Source organism: Phacochoerus africanus, chromosome 1, assembly GCF_016906955.1.
Source record: "Phacochoerus africanus isolate WHEZ1 chromosome 1, ROS_Pafr_v1, whole genome shotgun sequence".
NCBI lineage: Eukaryota > Metazoa > Chordata > Mammalia > Artiodactyla > Suidae > Phacochoerus > Phacochoerus africanus.
This window is the reverse complement of record NC_062544.1, coordinates 44,834,830-44,861,309: the sequence shown is the minus strand read 5'-3', so window position 1 is coordinate 44,861,309 and position 26,480 is coordinate 44,834,830. Positions and strand designations below refer to the sequence as shown.

Sequence of the window (26,480 nt, the reverse complement as noted above, 5' to 3'; positions counted from 1 at the left end):
CATTGCTGTTGCTCTGGCATAGGCCGGCAGCGGTACCTCTGATTAGACCCCTAGCCTGGGAACCTCCATATGCGGTGGGTGCGGCCCTAAAAAGACCCCCCCCCCAAAAAAAGAAAAAAAGGCAGTAGGGTAGTCATTGAGAAATATTTAATACTTTAGCCCTTTGTAGATTATTTTTATTCTTATGGATTGTGATTTTTGAGTTTCTTTTTTCTTTTTGCTTTGTTAAAAATCAGGATAGAATGAAAAAGCATGAATAATAAATTTAGATTCTCGGTGCATGTAAGGAAGACTGTCAGTATAAACTGTTACTATAGAAACATTACTACTATAACTATAGAATAGGAGGTGAACTACAACTGCCAAATAGAAGGTCAAGTAACATCTATTGAATACATAAGCTGAGTAGGAATCAGGATGGGGAAAATTTCAATATAGCATCTTTTACATCATGTCATACACAGCTGTGTTGTTATGAAGAAATGTGCAAAAAGTCAGTTATGCATATATTAACTGATTATTAAATTATTTAAAACATTATCAAACTGTTCTATTCTATTAGTACTAATTATGAACTCATAATAGCACTTGTATGCTATTTCACATATACAAACTGTTTTCATGTATATTATTTCATTTGATTCTTCTATCATCCTAGGGAAGCAGGTGGATAGGGCAGGGATTATTATTTTATTTTTTAAAGGTGGATTTTTTTTAACTGTAGTTTTAAGTTTACAACAAAACTGAGAAGAAGATAAAGAGATTTCCCACAGACCTGCTGCCCCCACACATGCAGAGCCTCTTACCTTATTAACATCACTCACCAGAATGGCACATTTCACCAAGAATGAACCTATAAGGACACACTACGGTCACCCCAAGTCTCTAGCTTAGTTTAGGGTTCACTCTTGGTATTATACATTCCATGGGTTTGAAAGACAGGGATTAATTATTGGAACTTTACAAAAGGAAAAGCAAAAATTCAAACAGGGTCAGTTACTTACCCAAATTGCAAAATTAGTAAGTGAAAGAGCGGGGATTTGAAACTAAGTCTTCATCCAAATGTCATGCTCTTTTTATTGGGTCTCACTGTAGAGTGAGGAGAGTCTTGTTTAGAAGGATGATTTTGATAATATTCATTATATGTGTACTTCTTAAATTCCTGCCCCCATTACACTTTCAGGTTTTGAAAAAGTATCTCATTTTAGCTATCTTCTGAGCTTCAGCATAAAACAATCCCATAAATACTTGCATACAAGTATTCATATATTCTAATGTGTTTTGATACATACTTGGAAACATTGGCTCTCTCTTTCCTAATTCAAACCTCCTTAATATCCATTTAATGTCATAGAAATGTGAATGGTAAAGTTAGTTGAATCTGACAAAAGAAGTTAGAGAAAATCTTATACAAAATCATTCCTTTTGTCTTCCATTAGCAATAGGCTACTGACTCAATTGCCAAACTAGTATATGCACACAGATGTAAAAATTCATTTTAAAATTGGCTCAATATTAGGTTAAATTCTAGCATTAGCAGTGGTAATTCCTCTTTGAAATGTAATAAGATAATTTCAAACTCAGGTAAGGAGTTGAATCCTCCATTACTGCTTCATACACATTAAACCTTTGATATGATTTAATAACATAAAAGATTAAACTTATAATATTATTTTATTTATTTATTTTGATTTTTAGGGCCAAACCTGCAGCATATGGAGGTTCCCAGGCTAGGGGTTGAATCAGAGCTACAGCTACTGACCTACACCACAGCCACAGCTATGCAGGATCCAAGCCACGTCTGCGACCTACACCACAGCTCATGGCAATGCCAGATCCTTAACCCACTGAGTGAGGCCAGGGATCGAACCCGCAACCTCATGGTTCCTAGTCAGATTTATTTCTGCTACGCCACAATGGGAACTCCTATGATATTATTTTCAAATGCAAAGAAAATACATAGGAGTTCCAGTTGTGGCTCAATGGGTTAAGAACCCAACCAGTATCCATGAGGATGCAGGTTTGATCCCTGGCCTCACTCAGTGATTTAAAGGATCCAGTGTTACTGCAAGCTGCAGCACAGGTTGCAGGTGCAGCTCGGATTTGGTATTCCCATGGTGTAAATTCCTTGTAAGCTTTGCTCAAAGTTATCGTCTCACAAAGTCTTCTCTGACTACCCTGTTTTGCTTTTCCTCCCTTTTCTGGTTTTTTTTTTTCCCCCCCACTAGCACTTAACCTTCTAAAATTAGGTTGGCAAACATTTCTTATAAAGAACCAGATAACATTTTAGGGTTTGTGGGCCTTCAGGTCTCTGTGACAACTACTCAACTATGTCTTTTGGAGTGCAAAAGCAGTCAGTGACAATATGTAATAAAACTGGCATGACTGACCTGAGTTCTAGTGAAACTTTATTTATAAAAATAGAATTCATGTTAGATTTGGTCTGCAAACCATAGTTTGCTAACACCTGCTCTAAGATACCATTTAACTTATTTTGCTCAGAGTCTGTTATGGGCTGAGTTGTGTTCCCATAAAAGATGTCAAAGTCTTAACCCTCAGTACCTCAAAATGTGACCCTGTTTGGAAATAAAGCTGTTAACAGATGTTAATTAGTTAAGATGTCACACTAGAGTAGGGTAGGCCCTTACTATATAATGACTGGTCTCTGTTATGAGACAGAGATACACAGGAAGAATGCCATGTGATAACAAAGGCAGAAATTAGAGCGAGGCTGCTATAAGCTAAGGAATGTCAAAGACTATCAGCTACCATCAGAAGTTATGAAGAAACAAAGAACAATTCTAGCCAGGTCGCAGGACTTTTGGTCTGCAGAGAATAAATTTGTTTTAAGCTTGTGATACTTTGTTACAGCAGCCCTAGGAAACAAATATAATGTTTGTGTCTCCAAAACAGAATATAAGCAAATGAGGCAGGAAATTTTATGTTTTTGCTCCATGCTATATTCCTAGTATCTAGAATCATGCCTAGTATAGTAAACACTTTGTTGGATGAATAAAGTGACTTCTTTTATTGTGAGGAGGTGCATAACGTATTAGTGAATACATATACTATAATTTAACCAGTTCCAAATCTTTGCATGGACAGAAACTTTCATTTCTCTTGAGAAATTACCTAGGAGTAAAATAGTGGAGTACGGCAGGTGTATATTTAGCCATACTCTTCTTCAGTGATGTGTCTGTTCAAGTATTTTGCTTACTTTTTAACTGGGTTTACTGTTTTCTCATTGTGGTTTGAAAGTTTTAGAAACATATTCTGTTGTGAGCCACAAGGGAAGGCCTTAAAAATATATTCTGGATATAGCATATTTATTAGAAAATTGATTTTTAAGTATTTTCTCCCAATCTGTGGCTTGTCTTTTCATTCTCTTAAATGTGTTTTTTTTTTGTCTTTTTGTTGTTGTTGTTGTTGTTATTGTTGCTATTTCTTGGGCCGCTCCCGCGGCATACGGAGGGTTCCCAGGCTAGGGGTTGAATCGGAGCTGTAGCCACCGGCCCACGCCAGAGCCACATCAATGCCGGATCCGAGCCGCGTCTGCAACCTACACCACAGCTCACGGCAACGCCGGATCGTTAACCCACTGAGCAGGGGCAGGGACCGAACCCGCAACCTCATGGTTCCTAGTCGGATTCGTTAACCACTGTGCCACGACGGGAACTTCCATATTTCCATATGATACTTTCCTTTTCTGCTTGAAGACTTCTTTAAACATTCTTTTTTGGAGTATGGGTCTGCTGGTGATAAATTCTTTAAATTTTTGAATATCTAAAATTTCATCATCTTTTTTTTTTTCTTTATGGCTTCCCCATTGCATATGGAGTCCCTGGGTCAGGGATCAGATGTGGGCCACAGTCGCGACCCATGCCACAGCTACAGCAACCACAGATCCTTTAACCTACTGCGCTGGGCTGGGGACTGAACCTGTGTCCTGGCACTGTAGAGGCACCACCGATTCTGTTGTCACAGCAGACTCCTTTCATTACCATTTTTTATAGATATTTCACTGGGTATAAATTTTTAATTGCTTTCTCAGTACTTTAAAAACATAGCTCCAGGAGTTCCATTGTGGCTCAGCAGTTACGAATCTGACTGGAATCCATGAGGACATGGGTTCAATCCCTGGCCTTGTTCAGTGGGTTAAGGATCTGGCATTGCTACCATGAGCTGCAGTGTAGGTCACAAACGTGGCTCTGACCCAGGTTGCTGTGGCTGTGATATAGGCCGGCAGCTGCAGCTCCAATTCATCCATAGCCTGGGAACTAACATATGCCACAGGAGTGGTCCTAAGAAGACCAAAAAAAGGTAGCTCCATTAACTTCTCACTTGCATTGTTCCTAATGAGAAGGCTGACATTATCCCCCCTTTTTTTTTCTTTTGTACAAAAGGTCTGTTTTTTTCCTCTGGATACATACAATTTTTTAATAACTAGTTTTAAGAAATCTGATTGTGCATCGTGGTGTCATTTTTATCATGTTTCCTGTGCTTAAGAGTTTGTTGCGCTTCCTGGATCTACTGGTTTATAGTTTTTGTTTTTAATCACATCTGGAAAAATTCTAGCCATTATTTCTTTGTATCTATTTGTTTCCCCTTCCTGTTCCCATTTTTCTTTGAGGGACTCCAATAACATGTATATGAAGATGCTGTAAGTAGTCCCATAGCTTGTTGATGATCAGTTCCTTTTTTTCTTTAACTTCAGTTTTGTTTATGATAATTTCTACTGCTGTGTTTATTGTGTTGTTTATTAACTTTTTCCTCTGCCATGTCTAATAATGTCATTAATCCTAACAAGTGTATTTTTCACCACACTGTATTTTTATCTTGATTCTTTTTCTTATCTTCTATAACTGTACTTAACTTTTTGAACATACAGAACACAGTTAAAACAACTGTTTACTGTTTTTGATAATCAAAGTGTGTCTGCTTTGAGTTAGTTTTGATTAACTGAATTTTTTATAATACAATTATATATGTGTTTTCACGCTTCTCTGCATATCTGGTATTTTTTGTGAATTTTACCTTGTGTGTTGGATACTTCTGTATTCCTAGAATGATTCTTTAACTTTGTTGCAAGACACAGTTAAGTTACTTGAACACAGTCTGGTCCTTTCAGGTCCTGCTTTTAAAAGATAAATTAGGTGGGACTGGAGCAGTGCTTATTCTAGGGCTAATTATTCCCTACTACTGACACAAGACCCTTCTGTGTATCCTTCCCAACATCCCATAAATCGAGATGGTTTCCAATCTGGCTGGTGAGACCAGGCATTATTCCTGGCCCTGTGGACTCACTAAGCACTGTAACCTCTAATCCCTTCACGAACTTCTTTCTCTGGCCTTCAATAGTTTCTTTCATGCATTGGTCAGTACTCAGCTAAACAGTTGAAGGGGACTCTGATGTTTCCAAAATTCTCTTGTTGGGAGTTTTCCAGTATTCTTTTCTGTGAACTCTAGTCATCTTGGTGTCCCCGATCATCTCTCTAACACACAGAGTGTCCACAAGACTTAGCCTAGATTTCCTCTACCTGTGCCATGGAAACTCTCTTGAGGTAGTGGGCTAGTTCAGTCACAGTGTCCACCTCATGTGTTTCCCATCTCTTGAGATCACTGCCTTGATTATCACTATTTTATGTACTTTTTCTGTTTTATGGTTATTTTAGATAGGAGGGTAAATCTTATCCTTATTACCCTGTTTTGGCCAGAAGTTGTATTGTCATTTGGATACCAAATCAAACAAGTATTACACAATAAAACTACAGTCAAACTATTATGAATTATTGTGAAAAAGCCTAATTAAAGCATTTGCAAATTTGTTCCAACATTGTATTTGAAAACAATCCCCTCCATAAATACTAACAAGTATTTTGCCTAAAAACACAAGTATTGTTCAACACAAGATACCACAAAAGAGAACTACAAAATCATTCCACTAGATGTCTGAAAGGCATCTGATAATATTTAACAACTGTTCACTTAAAATTTTATAACAAGAAAGTATGGGAAAACTAAGTCTGAAAAGGACCATCTTTATCTTGATAAAGTGTAACAAAAAGAATGGACTCTGTAATCAGACTATGTTCAAATCCCAGCTCCTCAATTTTTTGTAAAACATCTTGGGCAAATTGTTTAAAATCCCTAACTTTCATTTGCCTTACCTGTAAAAACGAGGATAACACTACCACCTACTTATGTAGGACCTCTGTAAGATTAATGAAGTCAGTACACAGAGTGCTTAAAATCTATCTGCATCATACTACATTACCAATAAATGGTAAGAGCTGTTATCAGCACAGCTCTTGCTGTTGCTGCCACCGTACTTATCAGAAAACTATAGTAAACATCGTATTTAAAGATTAAAAATTAGAAGCATTTCTGCTAAAGTCAGGATTCAAACAAGATGCTTGGAGTCGTCACTTATTCAACATTTTTCTAGAGGACTTAAAAATATAGTAAACAAATAACTAAGATATAAAAATAGAAAAACTTGTAGACGACATGAAAACAAAGAGAATCCAATAAATTATTAGGACCACAGAGATGTTAACATTATAGTTGAAAAGAAGATCACCAAAAAACCTCTCTCCCACACATTAGCAATGACCAATTAGAAAATGTAATAGAGGAGTTCCCGTCGTGGTGCAGTGGTTAACGAATCCGACTAGGAACCATGAGGTTGCGGGTTCGGTCCCTGCCCCTGCTCAGTGGGTTAACGATCCGGCGTTGCCGTGAGCTGTGGTGTAGGTTGCAGACGCGGCTCGGATCCGGCATTGATGTGGCTCTGGTGTGGGCCGGTGGCTACAGCTCCGATTCAACCCCTAGCCTGGGAACCTCCATATGCCGAGGGAGCGGCCCAAGAAATAGCAACAACAACAACAACAAAAGACAAAAGACAAAAAAGAAAATGTAATAGAATAAAATCCTATTGACAATAGCACCAATAACTAAATTATACCTAGGGGAAAAAATCAGTACCATGCAAGAAATTTATAGGGAATTAAAAGCTATTAAGTTAATAAAGTTATTAAAACTTTATTAAAAGATTCAGACCTGGAGTTCCCGTCGTGGCGCAGTGGTTAACGAATCCGACTAGGAACCATGAGGTTGCGGGTTCGGTCCCTGCACTTGCTCAGTGGGTTAACGATCCAGCGTTGCCGTGAGCTGTGGTGTAGGTTGCAGACGCGGCTCGGATCCTGCGTTGCTGTGGCTCTGGCGTGGGCCGGTGGCTACAGCTCCGATTCAACCCCTAGCCTGGGAACCTCCGTATGCCGCGGGAGCGGCCCGAGAAATAGCAACAACAACAGCAGCAAAAGACAAAACAAACAAAAATAATAATAATAATAAAAAGATTCAGACCTAAATATCATGGGACAAAAAATATACACATATAGACACATCGGTTCTTCATAAATTAATATATTAATTCAACATAATTTTAATCCAAATTGCAAAGTAGTTTACTACGAAACATTACAAACCAATTTAAAATTTCAAATAAAATACTAGAGAATAACCAAAAGCCAATTTTCAAAAAGAATAAACAGAATACTTAATGTACCATCTATTAAGACATAATAAGTTATAACACGGCAGTGGCATAGGACGGGACAATTAAATCAAGTACAAAACAAAGTCTAGAAACACACCCAAGTATATTAAGAATTTAATATCTTATGGGGGAAAAAAGCATCTGTTATCACTTAGGAAATAGAGAACAGTTCAATTAATAGTATTGAGACAACTGGCTCCACAAGCAAAAAATAAAGAGCCCTACTTCATCACAGATACATACATACACTCCAGATTGATTAAGGACCTAAATGTGGAAGCAAAATTGTAGGACTACTGGAAGAAAATACAGAATATGCTTATGACCCTAGAGCTAGAGGAGGCCTTTAACAAATTATCATTGACTGTTTTAGAGACAGGCAAATGTTTACAGAGTACTTTGATGACCATTCATGTTCTCAACATAGCTAAAGATACAAAACATTAAAAATATAGTGGAAGCCAAATAAACGGTTCTTGCCCTTACGAAGTTCAGTTTAGAGAAGTGGAATATGCACAAAGTGCTACAGGAGCATAGAAAATACTCAGTTCAAACAGGGCTCAGGAGAGCCTGTCACGAAATAAGAGCAAAGGTTTTCTGGAGAAAGAAAGTAGCATGCACATGAACCAAACATCATCTATGACCTCTAACTGTAGATTACCAGTGGCAAAATCCCAGAGCATACCAGTCTACAAACCAGAGCTGTGCTATCTGAAACATCTGTTTTAAGGGGAAAGGATAGGGAAACACATACAGAATAGCCAAACAAAAACAGATTGTGCAGAAGATCAATAGGAAATGTATTATTCAAAAGCAATGATAAAACCAATCTACCTTAGTGCAAAGGATGAAAGCGATTAATTTGGGTCAAGAACAAATGAAAACTTGGAGGCAGAATATTCAAATTTTAACAGGGAAGCAGATCTATTATGCTGAAAGGAATGAAGCTCCTGCTATGGATAAAACAATGGATAAAACAATAACCTATACTATAGCCACGATTCATGTCAATTGGCTAACAGTTCTCATTAAATCTCACCAAGATACACTAGATAGAAGAGACTGTACCCATTGTGACAAAATCACAAGTGTTTCTGAAGCATTTCATATTGTTGAACATGTCTGCTTCCTGAATTTCTCATATCTCTTGGTTTCTATGTAACCATATCCTGAGGTTTAATTCTTTCCTTTACCCACTTTACTATCTCCTTTACCGAAGTCTCTGCTAGGTTTTATCTCCTCCCTCTGAATGTACCCAAAAGTATTTGGCATCTACTATTCTTTTAAAATAACAACTTCTTCGAAAATGTATGACTTCAACTATTACCATCAAACAAAATAATTTCAAATATTCTGACTGAATTCTTTCTTCTAATGTCAATTATATATCATCTTGGATATTCTGCTTCTTTCTCAAATTTAACAGGTTTAAAAATGACATGCACACATAAATACATAAATGCATACACTAAAAAAAATCGCGGTACTTACCTTTCTCTATCTAAATCATTCGCCGTTCTTTAACTGCCTATTACAACAGGGTCCCATCATTGCCTCTTACCTATCCATTACATTCTAGCTTTCAGTTACAAATCTTATTCGGTCCTCCTTCATAATCTTTCCCACCTGTCTTTTCTCACTTGGCTTGTCTCTCTAAACACTACTTCAAATTTGCCACTCTTGTTCTCAAAAGCTTTTTAAAGGGTGAATAATAATGCCAAATATTTTGGCTATTTAAGAACTTATAAATTTGGTTTCAGTGTGCCTGTCCAATCTATCTTCTTCAATATTTAAATCTTTTCTAAAAAAAATACAAAACAGAACCAAAAATATCCCCAAATCACAACCCTTACAGATTCTACCCTCAAGCTCTAGAGAAACTAGCAAGCAATCTCGTTTGTACTGATTATATTGAAACTATTTTTGTAGTTTCCCAAATGCAAAGCAAATATTTAAACTCGTCATTTTACTTGACTTCACCATGCCACACACAATTTGATCTTACCTTTTATCACACTAATAAGTCACTCCTACAGACTTTAAGCTCAAGGTACAGCAAACTATTAGACTTTCTCTAACACACTTTGTTATTTCAGGATTTGTGCTTCTTTATATGCTATTCCTTTCCTCTAGAATGTCTTCCTTCTGCCAGACTCTGCTTTGTACTATTTGTAATTGAGATGAAACATCATCTCTTCTGTGGAATTTCCATCCACTCCCACAATCATCTTTGCTCCCAATGCCCTTGTATATAGTTCCCTAATAGGATATACAACACTATATTGTAAATTAGCTGCTTACACATCTTGGTAGCCTGAGACTCTAACGTACTTTGAGGCACATAGCAGACAATTAAGAATGGGTTTTTAAAGACCTTATGGTATGGCCATATTATTCTAGTTACTGTTGACTCAAGTACACTATATGAAGAGGCAGTGTATTTATCATGATTAGGAGCTCAGATTCCACACCATGTCGTCTGGGTATAGATTTTGGATCTACCACTTAATAGCCATGTGGCACTAGGCAAGTTAATTAACCTCTCTATGCCTTGGTGTCCTTTATTAAAAGAGGGTAAGCTCTACTCATAAGGTTACAAGGATTAAATAAATACAAGCAAAGTGTTCAAAACAGTGACACAAAATAAGCATTACACATGTATTGGCTATTATAGTTACTATATTTTGATCATTTCTGACCCTTTCCACTTGGAATGGTCTCCCTTCAATTGTCCCTTTATCCAAATCTTACCCAGGTTTCAAGGCTGACCTCTGGTAAATACTTTGATCAATTCAACCCTTATATAATAACTCCCTGATTTAAACATACATAGCATCTTCTGTATCACACCACATTTAATTAAAACTGTCCTACATCATTGTCATTTTTTGCAAAATGCTTGTCCACTCAATTTCTGTAAACCACATATCTTTGTGAGTTCCTATAGTCAGTACTAAATGCTTAGCATTTGTTATGAAAAATAAAGTTCAGTAGAAACTTCAGCTCTGATCAAAATGTCTTTGCAATCAAAGAAATAGAGAAGACTGTGAGAACATTCCATCCTTCTCTAAGAGCCAAGCGGCAAATGTATTAGCGCCAGGGAATTCTGACTCCCATTAAAATAAGCTGCTATGAAATAGCTTCTGAGAGAAAAAAAAAAAACCCTTCCTGCAGAAGTTATGGGGCGTTCTTAAGTTTCCAAACCAAATTGTAGCACTGGATCCTCTATGAGAAATATGTCAGCATGACTACATGACTGACTGAAAGTACAGGATTTGGAATTACACAGAACTAGTTTTCACAGGAACCCTGAGCTTCAGTTTCGTTCTCTATAAGGCAGCTACTGTAACACCTACTTCACAGGTATATGATAGTCAACATCCACCCTAACATTTAGCTGAAATGCAAATTCCTTTGGAAAAATTTTAAATAAACTGAAAACACAGCAGTTCATAAAAAACTGAACAGATTTTTCATTACATAAGAAAATATATTAACACAACACTGTATATCAACTATATGGCAATAAAAAACCAAGAAAAAAAATTTTTTAATTAGTTGTGTATTTGTAATATTCTAAATTACCTATGAGAAAAGTAAAAATGTATAGTATTGTCAATATTCCGAACTGGGATGGAGGAAAAATTCTACTACAAAATCTATCCTTTTCTGACACTTTCTCCATCCTGTAATTTTTTTCCTTCCATTTGTAATTAAAAACAAGTGTTCAAAATTATCCCCAAAGAGAAACATTTGGAAAACATAATTTAATAGCAAGTTGGTTCTATAAATGTAGTATTGCAGTTTATAGTTTTAAACTACTTCCAAATAGGAATGAATATGAATTTAAGAAACCATGATAATGGCGAACAGCTCAAATGATGTTCTGAGTCAGTAATTTCAAATTAAGAGTTGCTCCAACTTGAAGCTGGCAGTCACACAGTCTAAAGGGTTTGTTTACAGCACTGACTAAACCAAACACTCCAATCTTTTAGAATATTCATCCTGGCGTTCTAACAATTATTTTAAAGCAGTATAATCACTCAAATACTACACAAATTAAACCGAAATGGGTTTCCTTCTGAAGGAAAAAAAAAAAAAAGAACAAAGGTGGCAGATCTTATTTTTAAACTGTGGGTTTTTTTCCACTTTGAAAAAATACTTAAAAACAGAACCCTGCTTGGAATAACCTTTAAGCTTGGGGGAAGGGTGCAATTTTTAAAGACCGTATTCGGCGCCTTTAGGATACAGCGGTTTGTGGGGTTCATTAGGGTCGGGACATGTAATCGATCAAAAGAAGAAAAAGAGATGTTAGTTCGGAATTTTTATGAGTATGGTAGGAACTTTCAGTAACGTTTAAACATTACAATTTAAGGATGAAAAGATGGCTTTGGAAAGAAAATTAACTTCCGAGTAGAAAATGAAGAGTCAAGTGCGGGGCCAGTGGAATAAGGGAAGATGGAAAGGCAACTGGGGAAAAGTGAGGATTTGGTAACCAAAAAGGAGTAAGGTCCAGAAGGCCGTTTGGGGGCGGGGGCTTAAGAAGGGTGTGGGGTGTGTGTGCGTGCACACGCGCCGGAGGTGAGTTTTGTACTTAGGGATGAAAAATCTAGGTGACAAAGTCGTGGAGATCAAATTCGGAGGTGTGGAAACAGGGAGAGGAAGGAATGTGGGGATTTCCAGGCTGGGGTAACAAGAAGTTTGGGGAGCTCGTTGTCGGGGCGCCCCTCTTTCTCGGGAAAGGGTGGCCTCCTCGGGTGCCAGTCCTCTGGCCTGTCCGCCCCTACTCGGCCCTCACCCTCCCGCTACACGGCCCTTCAACTGGCCACGGCCTCTCCTCACCTCTCAGGCCGCGGTGCCTCGCTCCTCCAGGTCCCCGGTAGCGTAGGTTCCCTCCGCCCCAGGCCCGGCCGGGCCCTTTGGCCAGCAGCCGCGGCCCAGCTCAGCTGCGACCGGGCGTTCCCCGCGCGGCTCCGCGGGCCTGTCGGCGCTCTGCCCGGACGCCTGCTAGATCTCCGCTCCTTCCCGCAGACGCGGCACGCGGCCCTCCTCCCGTGGCGGGGCTAAGCGCCCCCTGACCCCGCCCCGCGGCGCTCTGTCACGCCCCGCCCCCGGATTTGGGATCTGTACGTTGATTGGCCCCCGCGAGACCCGGCGCGCCGCGGCATTGGCTCAGCGGCCGCCCGAAGACGATGGGGCGGCACTCCGAGAGGCTGCAATTCCCGTAACGCGGTTCCCGGCGTCCCGGATTCCGGTGACTGCGCCCGCGTCGCCTCTCCCAGGCGAGATCGAAGGGTTCCCCCCACCTCCCCTCTGCAGGCGGAAGGAGCGGAATGTTCCATTTTTCCGTGGAATAACGGGGTCGTGAACTGAAGCCCGGGTGCTGCCCGCCCCTGCCGCCCTCCCTTCTCGCGGCTTCCCTTCGGACTCCCTTCGAGGCCTTCCCCAAGGGACTCAGAGCCGGGAGGGACCGCCGGGTGTCTTTGGGGATCGGGGAGGCGTGGGAGCTCCTCAGGGAAGGTGGCCATGACTCCACAGGAGATTACCGCAGATAGTAGCGGCGGCTTCGGTACAAGTCCTTACGTAAACCAACCTTTCCACGATGTATATTTCTAAGTCAGTAAATGAGTTTGGATGTGATTGATCGGTGAACCCCAGGTTTGGTGACACGCCAAGAAACTAGTTTTTCTTGCGGTTTGTACCTCCCAATCTCTTACAGAACTACAGAGTAAAAATCAGTTCCATTAACAATCCCCCTCTTCCCCTCCTCCGGTCTGGAAAAGGGACCTTCAGGCTCACTTTGATATTTTTTTTTTCGAGAACTAGATGAGAAGCCTCAAAGATAAGCGGGTGTGTGTGTGTGTGTGTGTGTGTGTGTGTGTGTGTAGAAACACACCCAAGGCCAGGGCCTTTTGTGGAAGAATGGCAGGCTATACGAGGACAATAATGTTTTAATGGACTTGAACAAATTATACCCATAAATTAACAGACAATTATAAGGTTCTTCATTATACTGACAATTCAGATAGGGTAAAACATAGACGGAATTATGATTTCTTAGTTGATCAGATAATTTTATAAGACAGGAAAGTGGGCCTGCTATGTGTCTAGGGCTAAGGGAGTCCCAGGCAGGCTTGGGGATGGCAGTCCAGGAGAGAGAACACTCCATTGTGTTCAGCTGGTTTAGCTCCCTATCATCCTATACCTAACCTGCAGGAACTGACTGGATTGTATTCTAGTTCTGCTGTTGATGGGGGTGTTTATTTTAAAACAAACTCTTATAAAATGTTGATACATTAAATTTTTATTTAGATCTAGCAGACATTTATGTAGGGGCCATGTGGTTAAGTGTAGCTTCTGGTTTCAAGCTGCCTGATTTGAATCCTGGTACTGGTACTTCCCATGTCTGTGACCTTGGGCAGGTCTTCTCAAGATTCTTCATCAATCAAATGAGAATAATGGTACCAACCTAACAGGACTACTGCAAATATTAAATGAGCTAAAATACATGAAGTGCTTGGCATATAGCAGTAGGTACTCAATAAATGACAGCTGTTATCATTATTGAATATCTACTATGTCAATGCTTTCCCAATCTCTTTTATCGCAGTATATATTGAAAATGATGGCACTTCTCTGGCATAGGGAGTAGCTACAGGGGATCATATCTCACAGCACACTAGCCTGCCTTGTACACTGGTGAGGGATGCAAAGGACTGAGTTAGTTCTTTTGTGAATATCTTTGTGTTTGCTAACACTAACCCATAAGAAACTCTCATTTTGTGGGGATGGTTAGAGTCTTAGGCTAAAAGAATGAATCGATGTTGGAGAAAGATTTTTTTCAGGACAGCAAGAGCGTGTCTCCCTTTGGCTGGAATTACTTTACTTTGCAGATACTACTGATCCATGAAACAATCACTTTCAGGATAAGGATTTATCATTAGAATGCCCTGTCAAAATGCAAGGATAAGAAAGAAAAGTGACTATCAATTGGGAAATTTCCGTTTGTGTTTTGATACTTATTTGGGATTTTAGATATGTCAGAAGCAGAGAGTAGGGAACCTGTACAGTGAGAGACCTACATGAGGATACAGATTACTTGAGAGTACATGAACAAAACTAGGAGAAAATGCTACAGAGCAAAGGTTATAAAGGTTGAAGACAAACTTTGCCTGCCTTGCTATTTATATAAATCTGGCCCTGACCAGGATGGCCATTTACTTTTTTTTTGGTCTTTTTGCCTTTTCTAGGGCCACTCCCATGGCATGTGGGCATGTGGAGATTCCCAGGCTAGGGGTCTAATTGGAGCTGTAGCTGCCGGCCTACACCAGAGCCATAGCAACGCCAGATCTGAGCTGTCTGAGACCCACACCACAGCTCACAGCAACACCGGATCCTTAACCCACTGAGCAAGGCCAGGGATCAAACCCACAACCTCGTGGTTCCTAGTCGGATTCGTTAACCACTGAGCCAGGACGGGAACTCCCAGATAGCCATTTACTTCCTTGCCTGTGCCCAGTTGTGTTTCTGGAACTCTGTCAGCCATGGCCTGCATCAACCTAATGATATCAGCAGCCATGATAATGACTCAGTTAGCACCCTGACCTCACAATTTCTCATCCTTCTCTTTTTCAGTCATCTTCAACTTTACTCTGTATCAGGAACCCATAGATGGAGCCACACCTTGAAGCCAGTCATCAGATGAAATTACTCCACCTGCAAAATTTTGGATTGTGAGTTTCTCTCTCTACCCACAGCCTCCTACCCTTCTACCTCTCTCACTCACTCCTACTGAGTCTGTAGTTTGTCCTCAGTGTGTCCTCCAGTCTTTGTTCTCATAGTTTATCCATTATTTCCCACCTTCTCTTATCTTCCTAAACTCTGAGAACCCTTTTATCAACCATTTTAGCTGTACTCTCACTCCTGTCTTCAATTCCCTTGACCTTCAGCCATATTTACCTTGTCAGTACTATTTCCCATTTCCCTTTTCTTTGAACTAGCAGCCCTGTCCTGACCATTTACTCGTAGTGTAGAACCTTGTTTTATTATTCCCTGGAAAAACAATTTGTGAGTATCCATTTCGCCTGAGAAGAAGAACCATCTTTTTTTTTTAATTCATTTCTTTTCTTTTTTTTCCTTGTATTTTCCTCTCTTCTTCCCTCCCTCCTGCCTGCCTGCCTGCCTTTCTCTCTCCCCCTCCCTCCCTCCCTCTCTCTCTCCTTCCTTTCTTTCTCTTTCTTTTTTTTCTCTTTCTTTCTCTCTCTCTCTTTCTCTCTTTCTTTCTTTTTTATGGCCCACCTGCAGTATATGGAACTTCCCAGGCTAGGGGTTGAATTGGAGATGCAGCTGAGGCCTGTGCCACATCCAGAGCAACAGTGGAGCCAAGCCACATCTGCAACCTATGCCTCAGCTTGCTGCAATTTGAGATCTTTAACCCACTGAGTGAGACGGGGGATCGAATCCACATCCTCACAAAGACTATACTGTGTCCTTAACCTCCTGAGCCTTATTCTCTTAAAAGTAGAAAAGGGGAGAGTTCCCATTGTGGCTTGTCAGAAATGAAGCTGACTAGTATCTATAAGGATGCAAGTTCAATACCTGGCCTTGCTTAGTGGGTTAAGGATCTGGTGTTGCTGTGAACTGTGGTGTAAGTCGCACATGCGGCTTGGATCTAGCATTGCTGTGGCTGTGGTGTAGGCCAGCAGCTGCAGCTCTGATTTGACCCCTAGCCTGGGAACTTCCATATGCTGCAGATGTGGCCCTAAAAAGAAAAAAAAAAGAGAGAGAGAGAGAGAAGGGGACCCTCCTGTACTGTTGTTGAGAATGTTTATTGGTATAACCACTATGGAGAATAGTGTGGAGCTTCCTCAGAAGAGTAAATGTATAACTACCATAGAATCCAGCAGTCCCACTGCTGGACATATATCCAGACAAAACTTTCATTTAAAAAAGATACATTCACCCCTATGTTCATTGCAGTACTATTCACAATAGCCAAGACATGGAAACAACTTAAATGTCCATTGATAGATGAATGGATTAAGATGATGTGGTATGTACCTACAATGGAATATCACTCAGCCATAAAAAAGAATAAAATAATGCCATTTGCAGCAACGTAGATACAACTAGAGATTCTCACACTAAGTGAAGTAAGTCATAAAGAGAAAGACAAATAACCATATGATATCACTTGGTATTTGTGGAATCTAAAATATGACACAAGTGAGCCTATCTACAAAATATAAACAGACTCATAGACATAGAGAACAGTCTTGTGGTTGCCAAGTGAAAGGGAGGAGAGAGTGAGATGGACTGGAAGTTTGGGGTTGGTAGATGCAAACTATTATATTTAGAATGGATAAGCAATGAGGTCCTACTGATTACTACAGGGAAATATATCTAAAGTGACTGACTGGGTCACTTTGTTATACAGCAGAAATTGGCACAACATTGTAAATCAACTATAATTTAATTAAAATAAAAAGGTTTTCTCTTGGAGTTCTCTGTGACACAAGCAAGTAAGGATCCGGCATTTTCATTGCAGTGGCTCAAGTTGCTGCTGTGGTGCAGGTTGTATCCCAGGCCTGGGAACTTCCACATGCCACAGGCATAACCAAAAAACTCCCTTAAATAGGAGTTCCCGTTGTGGCACAGTGGTTAACGAATCTGACTAGGAACCATGAGGTTGCAGGTTTGATCTCTGGCCTTGCTCGGTGGGTTAAGGAGTTGCCAGCGTTGCCATGAGCTGTGGTGTAGGTCACAGATGTGACTTGGATCCCACATTGCTATGGCTCTGGTGTAGGCCGATGTCTACAGCTCCGATTAGACCCCTAGCCTGGGAACCTCCATGTGCCCCTGGAAGCAGACCTAGAAAAGGCAAAAAGACAAATAAAAAACCCTTAAATAAAATAAAATAAAAGGTTTCCTCCTAAGTTCCTGGTCCTGCTTTTAGCAGTCCCCTAGTTTTATATTTCTCATTATTAACATAAAATATCTTAGAAAATTTAAAAAAATACATAAATGTTAACTCAAAGAGCTAGGGATCGCTTTTCTGTATGTGTTAAAATCTTTGTGACTTAATAGCATCTAATTCACCAAACAGAATTAAAAGTAATTCAACATGTTTCAAAATAAGCAGTTTAAGCCATATTGTAATCCACTTAATAGAATGAATTTGGGGTAAATAGGAGCAAGATCAAGTTGTAACTAAATTTCCAAGCTAGAAAACTGGAAAAATTGATTTTATAGCAAGAAAACTTCACAACATTATGACTCTATTTCAACAATATTTCTGACGAATATGTATATTCAGAAAAATGAGCATACTATAAAAGTACAAAGTTTTCACAAACTGAACATGGACATGTAACTTGCATCTAGATCAAGAACCAGAATGTGACCAGCATCTCAAAGCCCCCTCCTCCTCCTTTCTAGTTATTGGAATGCCACTATAGTTATTGGTGACCACTATTCAGACTTGTAATACTGTAGTTTTATGACTGTCATTTTATTTTATGTATGTATTTATTTATTTGGCTGTGCCCATGGCATGTAGAAGTTCCTGGGCCAGGGATCAAACCCATGCCAGAACAGCTACCTGAGCCACTGCAGTGACAAGGCCGGATACTTAACCCTCTGAGCCACAAAGGAACTCTTCTTTTTTTTTTTTTTTTTTTATTTTCCCACTGTACAGCAAGGGGAAAAGGAACTCTTCTGACCATCATTTTAAAATTAAGAAGTTAGCAGAAATGTTTTAATGTTATTGCTTATTTTATTTCATTTAATGAATAACTACAGTAGAGCAAGATAATTTGAAATAAAATAAGTACTATTCTATTTAAAGATTAAACAATGCAATTTGCAGCGGAGGGAGTCTATCTTCTTATTTCAGACCTCCGAGAAACCCTGTCAAATGGCCCTGAGCTGGTCGGTGATCTCACATTACTTCTTTCACAGGAAGCTTGGCTTCAGAGAAGGAAAGGCAGTGCAGAAGTGAGCAACAGTTAGGTGTGTCTTTCTCAGGGGCACTTCTGTAGGATAAGGAAGTCAGGTATTGCGACTGCAGCTTTGGAATGGCCCAGACTAGCTTCGGAAAGCCAACCTGAGAAATTTGAGCATACTTTGCTTTTGTTTACTCTGACACAACTCTTGCAGAAGCAAGGGCTTTTCTTCATTAATCCTTGTTTGAAAGAATCCTCCTCAGTTACAAAATACACTCCTTGACTCCAAGTCTGATACTTACACTAAAACCAGATAGGTGAGAAAGTACCAACATGAAGTTTTAAAAATATTTGTTTTGTGGGCTTGTACAGCCAAGAATTCTCAGCCCCTTGCCTAGGATTTGGAAAAAGATACAATACTAATTGTATTAAATGATGGCTTAAGCAAGTACATGCCTGTCTCCTCAAGGGAAGATAGCAGTGCCATCTGAAAAGGCAAAATTAAATGACTATACTCTTTGAGATAGCTGGAATTTTCTGAAAATTGTCCTTTCTGGTTTTTCTTTAGAATTTTAAGGGTTAATCATTTTCCAGGGTTGATAAATAATAAGTGGAATTTAGTGTCAGAGTCAAATGAAACTGCAGAGAAAGCTAATCTAGCTCATGTTTCAGTTTATGAGGATCATTATGTTATTGTAAGGAGGCGTGGAAGACAGACTTAGGGTGAACTCTCTGACCTCTTCCTTCCTGGTGTTCTTGGTGTGATTTCTTCTGCATGACTGTGAAGTGATATGTGTGACTATGTCACATAGATTTTAGTGCCATTTTACTCTCTTCATCATGGCTTTGAAAAATCAAATTGCCATGGGTGGCCTCTATGTTAATGACATTTTCATGCTCATCTTGTAAGAAGACTCGTTTTCTCTCCCTTGCATGTCATGCTCATCTTGTAAGAAGACTCGTTTTCTCTCCCTTGCTGTCTTTGATAACACAAGCTACCATATGGAGAAATCTATGTGTCAAGGAAGAGAGGGTGGCCTCTGGCCTCCAGCTTGTACAAAACTGAAGCCTTCAGTCTTAGAACCTCCAGGAACTGAATTCTGCCAACAAGAGCAGATCCTGCCCCAGTCAGACCTCAAATGAGACAGCATCCCCAGCCAACAACTTGATTGCAGCCTGTGAGTCTCAAAGCAGAGAATCCAGTTAAGCTGTGCCCAGAATCCTGACCCACAGAAACTGTGAGATAAATGTGTGTTGTTTTAAGATGCTGTTCATAATGCGGCATACAAAACCAGTAAAAGACACAAAAGTTGAAAGTGATTTACATAAATGTTCATAATGAATATTTTTACACATTCAAATCAAGCATTTCTTAAGTCAATAAGATTTATATCTGGAGAAGGAAGTTATATCAAACAGGAGGCTGCTCTGGTGGTCCAGAAGACCCAGGAATTAAGGGATCTCACTTATTCCAATTTATTCAATTTCTTTATTCCATAAACATTTATTGATTATCAATTATGTGCCAGACAGTGATATAAGGATCTAAGCAAGACTCACAGGTTGATCTTGATCCTCAAAGTCTAATGAGAGAACTAGAGACATAAATAAACCATCAATTATAGTAATATCATACAGCATTCTTTGTAAGAGCATTCTGGGAGTACCACTATACAAGTACTTCAGAAACTGGAGATTGTAAGAACTGTGTTTCTTTCTCCCTCCAACCTCACATCCTCACATCTTGTGGATTCAAGATGGCCACAAATTCTTTAACACTCCTTTGTGGGAGATGAGGTCAATTTCCCCTCCCTTTTAATTTGGGTAGGCTTGAGTCCTGCACTGATTGTGCTATAGAGTGCAGGAAAAAATGCCAGTTGAGGGGCCAGCCTTTAAAGGGAGATTTCATCTTGGTCTCTAGAAGTTCTGAGCCATCATGTAAGAAGTACAACTACCTTGTTAGACCACATGGAGAAGGCTGAGACAATGTGGAGAGGGACAATGGCCCAGCTGTCCAGGCACCAGTCACATGAATAAAGCTATCTTAGAATCTCTAGACCAGAGGTACTACTGTGATGCCAATCAGGGCCACACAGAGCTGAACCCTACTCAAATTTCTGATCCACAAAATTGTGAGATATAATAAAATATTTGTTGTCTTAAGTCATTAAGTTTTGTTAGGGAGCAGTACATAACCAGAACAAAACCCTCAAATCCATCATACACAATACTGAAAATCTGACCATCTTACTCCCTGAAGGTCTGTCAATGCTTTTCCATCACCTCAGTCTCTTTTGTATGTCACTGAAGTCCTCCACATGACCTCTACTCACTTCTCCAGCCTTATCTCTAATATAACCTCTAACTCCTAGCTGTAACATTACCAATTTGCTAATGGTTCCTGGGCCAGCCTCCAATATACTATTTCATGCTTCTATGCCAAGCAAAGATAGCTTACGCTATTCCTTTGGCCTACCATGGCCCTCTTCATTTTCTTCATCCAACTTGCTCACTTTCCTTCAATATCTTAGAAGTTATGTCCTCCCAGACTTCTCCCTGCTCTAGGCCCTGAGAAACTCACAACATAAGAATGCAAATGATTCCAAAAGATCTCCTCTACCTCCTTTTTTCCAGAGTGAGCTAACTTCTGGGTCAATAGGAAAGGGCTTCTGTCCTCAATCTTGACGTGCCCTGGCATCTGTTGAGAAGAACAACATGTGGTTCTTGTGTCTCATTGCCCGCACCCACACTAGGCACCCTTAGGGATGTCTTTGGCCCACCTGGACTCTGGATATACACTGCATGCCACTTTCCACTTCCATGACTCACTGTAATGACTATATAACCTCCTGGGCCTTTTGTCAGCTAAATTTGTGCCCTTCTTGGGGATAGAGGGGTGATTTAGCTCTTTGCCTATGCCTTTCTGGGGCTGCTAGAGATTCAGAAGGGCTGCCTCAGGCTTTCCTTACCTATAGCACTCTATGTGGCCATCTTTAACTTATTACTATCACACTATTGTGGCCTAAGAAACCTCTGCTAGGCTGCCGCCTCCCAGAATTTCACATGGTAACAGATCCCCAATATCATCATGAGCCTTCATCATCTTTGCCTATCTTAGAGCTAAGCTCAAGTAAGTGCATGGTGGAGGACACTTTCTTTCATCTTCAGTATCTCTAGTTGTCTTGCTTATAGTCATTCCTATTCTGTGCTCCTCAACTTGGAAAGTGTTTAGATAAAAGTGGGGTTGGGTAGGAGGTCAATATTAGTTGAAGAGGCAGTTAGAACTAGTCAGCAAATACTCTTCCCACATCTGTCTTATACCTGGATCAAAACTTCTAAACTTGAAAGTTAAGAGTTTGATACCTTTATGCTCTGCTAATGATGTACCGATTTTTCTAAAGCAATGGGAGAAAGTTAGCAAACAGAGGGCAGAGAGGGAAGGTATACTTTGGAATGAATACTTCACTAAAATATCTTGATACACCAGAATAAAGTTTTTAGCTTTTCCAAATCTATACTCCCTCTTCTCACATGTGCCAAGACAGTCATAGGTCAGCAATCCCAAATTGGAATGAACAGCAGCTGCTTCTTTAATCTGTGTAGGTAATGAGAAGAGGGGAGAGATACACTAGATGAAAACTTGCTTTCAAGTACCTGGGTTAGAGCTTAGAACTGGAGACTTTCCCAGGGGTTGACTAACTTGGGAATGGAGCCTCAGTGGTCACATAGAAAATTTCTCAGTGACATTCAAGGTAGCCCACCCGCTCTTCTTTTGTGGGGTAAATAAAAGGGAAAACTAAAAAAAAAAAACCTGGCTGGCCCTGAACTTCTTTTGGTGGCCAGCTCAGTTCTGCCTTGTGACGCCATGGGAGAGAAGGTCACCTCTATGCATCTCTCCCCCTTTGGTTCTTTCTTCATGCCTTCCTTTCTCCTTCACTCTCTTACCTATTAACATCATTATCATGAATGTTTTTCTGTACACTGCCTTTTTCTGCAAGCATGAGAGAAGAACAAGAAATGAAAGAATAAGTAACAGCTCTCATATGTTTACCTGTAATAGTAGGAGGTGGGAAGGAAACCAAGTATGTCTTTAAATCTCTCTGGCGTCTAGCTACAGATGGGCTAAATGACCCAACCTCAAATGCAGAAAACTATTCTCAGAGACTGTGATTTTGACTTGAAAAAAAGATTAAAAAATTTTTTTTTTCTTTTCTAAGTAGGAATACGTTATGCTGCTTTCTCTAACTGCTCAGAGACAAATTTTCCATGGCTGAATAACAAGGATAGTCAGTCACAACAGCTACCCTTTTCTTGAGTGCAGCTGTGTGATAGGAACTCACTATGCTAGATATTTTATATCCCAATTAACCTTGGCAATAAATCAATGTGGAAGAGTTGTCATTCCCATTTTATATATGGGGAAGCAAATGCTCTGAGGATTTAAACAACTGGCCAAGGCCATACAGCCAGAAATTTGTTCACAGGGATAGCAATGTAAGTCTTCAGTGCTCTCAAAATCACCTTCTTTTATGATGCCACATTGTCACCTCACCATATGTCTCACAAACACCTTCTAATGACTTTCATTATTTTGAGCTTGTCAAAAATGTAATGAGAGAGCTTTGGAGAAAAATCTTTTCTACCCACAGAGCTTTGTCATGTTGCTCCCTCTAAATCAGGGATGTCATGGCAGTAAACTCTATGAGTATGGATTAGTATGTGTGAAGTAAGAGTGATAAAAACAAGCAAACACTTAGTGAATACTATGTGTCAGGCATTTTCCTAAGTGCTTAATTCCCATGATAATATCTTAATTCCCATGATAATTCCATGAAATAGGTATCATTATGATCCCTTTTTTAGAGATCGGAAAACTGAATCTCATGGTGGTGAAGCAATTTTCCCAAGGTCTCACCTCTACTAAATGGAGAATCTGGGATTTGAATCTGAAACTGTGCACTTAAACACTATGGAAACAACTACTTATAAATTATAGTGTATAAATTTGTTTTTAAAATTTAAAATATGTATAGTCAGTATCAATTTCTGTATCACCTAGGGCTCCTTATGCTATAAGTGACAAAACAACCCAATACTACTTCTGAGAAGTCCAGAGGCTCCAGGAATATTTTGATCCAATGGCTCGAATGATGCCACTGAGGATCTGTTTTCTCTCTGTTTCTCTACTCTGCTTCCACATATGGCTGGAGACTTGGGCTCTACTCAGTGGTCACCTGAATCATTACTATGCTTTCATTTTTTGGTGACAAAATACCTGCAGAAGTTTGAAACTTAACATTAGCACAACCATTTTTTTTTGTCTTTTTGTCTTTTTTGTTGTTGTTGTTGTTGCTATTTCTTGGGCCGCTCCCACGGCATATGGAGGTTCCCAGGCTAGGGGTCGAACTGGAGCCATAGCCACCAACCTACGCCAGAGCCACAGCAACGCGGGATCCGAGCTGCATCTGCAACCTACACCACAGCTCACGGCAACGCCGGATCCTTAACCCACTGAGCAAGGGCAGGGACCGAACCCGCAACCTCATGGTTCCTAGTCGGATTCGTTAACCACTGCGCCACGACGGGAACTCCAGCACAACCATTTTAATAGGAGAAGAGTGAAAGCTTGCCATTCCCCAAAGCTCTAGCAAACATCTCCTCATGTCTTATTGGCCTTAATTAGGTCACATGTCCATGTATAAACCACAGCGGAGAGAATGAGCTAAGATGATTAGCTTCAGTTTATTGGGTTCTGCCTCTATAGTTTATAGTAGACACATGTCTGAGACTTAGAAAGTGGTTCCCCAAAGCAAATACAGAGGGTTATTTCCTGGAGGGAGAGTGTAAACTGGGTGGGAAATGACAGTTGTCCATGGCACCAACTTATGGCCAAGAAGTATTCATATTTTTGTGTGGTTCCTTCAAGTCTTATTTTCTAAGAATATTTTTACTTGCATATACTTTTTGTTTTGTTTCTTCATCTACTATTCTGGTGGAAACAATTTCCCATGTTGTTAAAAGCTTATTTTACTGGCTACACTCATAATGATTTTAATAGCTCAGTGATATCTTCCAAGGGATTCCACAACTATAGATATTGACTGTAGACAGGCTAGAGGGTATGGTAACTTCAAATTAACCTGGTCTGGCCTTGGAAAGGGGCAGCTGCTTGAATTCTCCCTACTTACTCTCACCTCTCCTACGGCCAAGCCTCAAGCCCCTCTCTGAAGGGCTTCTGGGCTTTGGTTTGTGAGGGGAAAGAATGAGGGGCAGATAGGCTCAAACTTCCTGGCAGCATTTGGCCTGGTTCCCTTTTACCATCTGCCCTCAGTAGAAAACTGTAGGCACCAACACCTACTCCTTCATTACCTGTGAAATTTTCTTGCTTGGGTAAAAAGACCAAACAGTGGGAAGAAATTAATTAGAATTATGGCAGATCAGGGATGGAAGGTGCTGCCATTGTGGGACTCTCAAAACCCTCAGCATGGCCCTGGCATCAGCCTCTGAAGACATATAGTATTGCCTCTGTGCAAGGTGTTTTTCATTTTGGTTGGAATTTTCACTTGTAAGAGGGCCAATTTCTGAAGTTGTGGGTCCAAACTCATTTGGGCTTATTCTAAGTAGAAAAGTCAGGTTGAACTTGTGGATTAAGAGTTAACATTGTGCCAAACAAAATATTTTCTTCTTTGAGTCAAGTAATGAGTTCCAATATTATTCTTGAGCCTTTCACACATAAAGAAACAGGTCACATCATTAAAACTGCCTTGGGGGAAATTATATAACAGCATTTGTAAAGCTAACACTAGAAGAGAGGGAGTCGTACAAATACAGAGAATTATCAATTGCTATCTTGTGCCCTCAGATGACTTGACATTTTGTCTGTTAGTCTCTAAGTGAACTTCACAGTGATCCCATTATGTGTGAGGTTGCAAAATACTAACCAAGGGGTGGGCAGCTGTTGGCTCTGATTTCTGTTCTGCTGGCCTTGGCGGAAGCAACCAGTTAGACAAATAGAAGCAGGCAAACACCTTTTACATGATAGGCAATTGGTAAAGAATTGGTGTTTACGACTATGGATCTGAGAGGAATCATGGCATGAAGAGACAGAAGACCAGATACCTCTACCACATCTCAGCTCTAGTAACTCTAGGCAAGTTACTTGTCTCATCTGAACCTCAATTTCCCCATATGTAAAATGGGAACATAATCTCAATGAGATATTATGAAATCTATATAAAATAGTATATGAAAAGTTGATTTATGTGGAAAAATATTTTTAAATTAAATTTTTTGTTTTCCTTTTTAGAGCCTCTGCTGTAGCATATGGAAGTTCCCAGGCTAGGGGTCAAGTCAGAGCTGTAGCTGCCAGCCTAGGCCACAGCCACAGCAATGCCAGATCTGAGCCATGTCTGCGACCTACACTGTGGCAATGCCAAATCCTTTAATCCACTAAGTGGGGCCAGGGATTGAATCCACATCCTCATGGATACTAGTCAGGTTCTTAACCCACTGAGCCACAATGGGAATTTTGAAAAATACTTTATAAATGTTAAGATATTTTATTTTTATCATTATGATTATTATTACTGTTAAGTTTAATCATGAAAAGACTAACTAGTAAACTGTGGTAGCTTAGCAGAGATCTGTGGCTTAGGGTCTCAAAATAACAACCAAAACACACATGTCAGACCCCAATTTTACACACAGACACACATACACTGCTGTTTGTTCAGTTGGTATCCTTGATAATGATGGGATAATTTTTTTCCCACCTTTCAAATTCTTGCTACCCATTCACCAAGTAGTCAACGTAGGATTCTTTCCAGATTCCAGAATCATAGCTTTTGAGAATTGGTAGAGACCCCCCAATTTATTTATTTATTTGTTTGTTTTTTAGGGCTGCCTGAAACACATGAAAGTTCCCAGGCTAGGGGTCCAATCAGAGCTGCAGCACCTGGCCACAGCCACAGCAATGCCAG

The 26,480-nt window shown here is 40.0% G+C and overlaps 1 protein-coding gene across 4 annotated transcripts in view; it reads right to left on the bottom strand.

Moving 5' to 3' along the window:
* IL6ST (interleukin 6 cytokine family signal transducer) overlaps nucleotides 1-12,622 on the bottom strand; it is a 48,135-nt gene extending 35,513 nt beyond the window's left edge. For 3 of the 4 annotated variants that reach the window (XM_047758573.1, XM_047758808.1, XM_047758891.1), the window contains exon 1: nucleotides 12,401-12,622. The gene's annotated coding sequence lies outside the window, so the exon portion shown is untranslated. Of the gene's footprint in view, nucleotides 1-1,004; nucleotides 1,090-12,400 lie in introns of all 4 variants that reach the window. The other variant, XM_047758651.1, reaches the window with a different exon arrangement.
* Nucleotides 12,623-26,480: the final 13,858 nt, after the last annotated feature.